The sequence below is a fragment of the Schistocerca cancellata genome, chromosome 4 (assembly GCF_023864275.1).
Source record: "Schistocerca cancellata isolate TAMUIC-IGC-003103 chromosome 4, iqSchCanc2.1, whole genome shotgun sequence".
Taxonomy (NCBI): domain Eukaryota; kingdom Metazoa; phylum Arthropoda; class Insecta; order Orthoptera; family Acrididae; genus Schistocerca; species Schistocerca cancellata.
Genome location: NC_064629.1, coordinates 399,861,263 through 399,864,562, shown reverse-complemented (window position 1 = coordinate 399,864,562; position 3,300 = coordinate 399,861,263). Strand labels below are relative to the sequence as shown.

The following is a 3,300-nucleotide window of genomic DNA, read 5'->3' as shown; positions in this document are numbered from 1 at the left end:
AGCTTCTGTTCCAACTCTTATGACCTGTCCCTTCCTTCTTCGATGACCATTGTTGTAGTCTTGTATGGTATGAGGTTTAAACGTACATTGTGGAATGTCGTTTCTTCGGAAAGTTTAAGCGATCGGTTATCACTACCGCTGGGTTAAGCTCTACGCAGGCATAGTCGTAACTCTTCTTTTAAGTATCTACATATCACATTTGTTTTAGTTGAGCTGTTTTCCGTTTTGCTATAATGGTGTCTTCACTGTTTCACCTTTAACAGAGCGTTCGTTCTACGGAAACACCACTTAGTCTAGACTGAGGCACCCTGGTTGTAATGATAGCTCTGTTGTGAGTGGGACAAGAGAGACAGCCGGCCGGTGTGGCCGTGCGGTTAAAGGCGCTTCAGTCTGGAAGCGCGTGACCGCTACGGTCGCAGGTTCGAATCCTGCCTCGGGCATGGATGTGTGTGATGTCCTTAGGTTAGTTAGGTTTAATTAGTTCTAAGTTCTAGGCGACTGATGTCCTCAGAAGTTGAGTCGCATAGTGCTCAGAGCCATTTGACAAGAGAGACAGATGTATGCGGTGAATAACTGTGTATATAGTTGCCCGAATTTGACATGCTGATGCATCGATCTTCTGGTCTGTTACGTATCTGACAATTCATGAGAAAGAGCATTTCTACTGCTGTTTTAAGAAATATGCAGTTACCTGTCTTACGAGATTTGGAGATGGTAATATTGTTTACCGAAACCGGATATAGGCAATAAAAGTTACTATGAACGATTTTGGCAAAGAAATTTACCTTCTCTAACGTATTCACAGATTGCCTCTTGTGGCTCAAAATGAATACAAATTTTAGTTATTTACTGATGCATGTGTTCATTGGAACAGTGTGAGAAAAATGAAACAGGTCACAACATTGACATTTAGTATACAGTAACACCCTCTAACAACGTAATTAGTTCCGACTGCTGGACACATACTTACAAGTTCATTGTATAAGATGAAACAAAGTCGTGACACACTTGGTACAGTATAGTGAGCAACTGCGTATTATATTCAGAAACAACGCGAAATTAAACTTCGTCTTTTTTACTAAACCATTCACAAATATCCGTAATTTCAGTAATGAGACTCCTGTCCTACAATTTGAATTGTCACCCTTGTTTCCGCTGGTATGCATGCTATCACTAAGTTACTCCATAATCTACATAAATAACTTTTATTGCTTTCCAGTGGCTGAAGGACTTTTTTGTAAAATACAGAATGGTCTGCACACATAACTGATTTATATAAACCTTCCTTCAGTTAGTTCTCTTTACAAAATGGAAGGTAGTTCGAGAAAGTTTTCAAGAAATGTACAAACACGTTTTTCCACCTGCAAACAAAATGGCTTTGTGACCAGCTCAAATATAATGCATGTGCTCGGAGCACTATGCAATAACACACCGCAGCAGAGCTGGTTGTTGAATGTTAACCTAAGTTACACTGTTTAAGAATAAAAAGCTAAAGCGCGCCTTTCCCTCAAACTAATGTCTAAGTCGCAAAGTTGCCCAGTTTGTTGGTACTGTAAAGATATGGTGCTCTCATCTGGAAGACTATGGTCTATAAGGCACATACAATTAATGGTAATAGAGGTTATAATCTGTCCAGAACTCAGTGACAATTGTGTAAGGTTTAGAATTTTCTGATGCTATGATGTTGTTGTTACTAATGAGAATTTGATGTTTCAGACAGCTTGTCTGTTGAACTAAGCGATTTGTTGGTCGCTGTACCACCAGTATGAAATCAATAGTTTACTGAAATCACCTTCTGATGTTGGCTCGCACGAACAAGTTGTCAGTCTCCAACGTTTGTCCACCTGAGGAGAGCCGTGATGGAAACACATCCTAAATTACCGCATCTTGTGACTGTATACTATAGTATAAGCGTCCTCTTTCTAGTCATGGTTCTTTCCACTCTTCTGTTCACGCTTAATGAGCCATTGTTTTAAGACGAGGGCTGTGGTCGCCTAGACTGAGATCTGTGTTAAGCAGTTACGAGAAGACTTTGCTTTCTTTAATTCAAATCTTGGACCACAACGTTTACTTGTAATCAGATTATTAATTTCGGTCGTTAGTGACCTCCTTCAGGATCCGAAAAGGATAAGCACGTAGAGGCAGCCTAATTTACAAACGCACTCCTAACTATGCGAATGTAAAGCAGACAGTATTATAAAACAACTGTACAACATATCCATATCTCATTAGAAACCTGCTGCATTACACATATCACGGCGTTACATGTAATGGTGCATTCAAAATCATAAGCCATTTCGGCTCCATCAAACAAATAAAATTACGGTATGTAAAGAACGCCACCAACCAAACATACCTACTTCACATTAACAGAGACTCAGTTATACTGCCGTGCGACAAAGAAGGTGTCTCTTTCCAAGACCGCTAGATGTCCCAGCTGAACGTCAGTTTACAAGGTTTCAAAGAAATACATTCCTTTTGCTCAAGTATGTAAAAACTATGTTCACACTTTATAAAGGGAAATATAGGAGATAAAGCGAAGATGCTTATGCTTAGGCGTAATATAATAAAATTAATAGGAAAGGATGCTTTATAAAAGTAAACACCTATCTTAGAATATTACATGGCCCCATTACACAATCGAAACAATGTAATCACAGAAAAAACGTTATCAAATGTGGACGATGCACTCACGCAACACGCCCTCTAGACGGCAGCTCGCAATAAACCACAAGCGCAACAGTAAAATGGAACAAAAATATCATTGGACGCCACAGCATCACTACCACACGTCTCCATACAACAACCATAATTATGAAGTATCAGTAAGTCAAAATAGATTGTATATGAAGACAGTAACTGTTCTCGAAAGAACAGAATACTGTTGATGACTGTGCAGCTTTTCCCTGGAATAACTGATGACTAACTGGAACCCTCAGCTGCCGACAGGTGTTGTTGATATACCTCGATGTGGACAGCTGAAAATGTGTGCCCCGACCGGGACTCGAACCCGGGATCGCCTGCTTACATGGCAGACGCTCTATCCAGCTGAGCCACCGAGGACACAGATGAATAGCGCGACTGCAGGGACTTTTCCCTTGCACGCTTCCCGTGAGACTCACATTCCCAACTGTCCACAATCTACATATGTAATGTACCTTATAGACATTTGCCCATCCACTCATTACTCGCGCACGCTTTGGCGATTCCCGTAAGAGTTTGGGCAACCTGTGCGCATTCGCACAGACCAAGGTCAATGGCTGGGTAGCCTTTAACTAATATATATATGAAGATAGTAAC

General features: G+C 40.7%; 1 non-coding gene across 1 annotated transcript; it reads right to left on the bottom strand.

Moving 5' to 3' along the window:
- Positions 1-2,989: 2,989 nt before the first annotated feature.
- Positions 2,990-3,063, bottom strand: Trnat-ugu (transfer RNA threonine (anticodon UGU)). The gene has a single exon. It is a non-coding gene; the product is annotated as a tRNA-Thr (tRNA).
- Between the last annotated feature and the right edge of the window lie 237 nt (positions 3,064-3,300).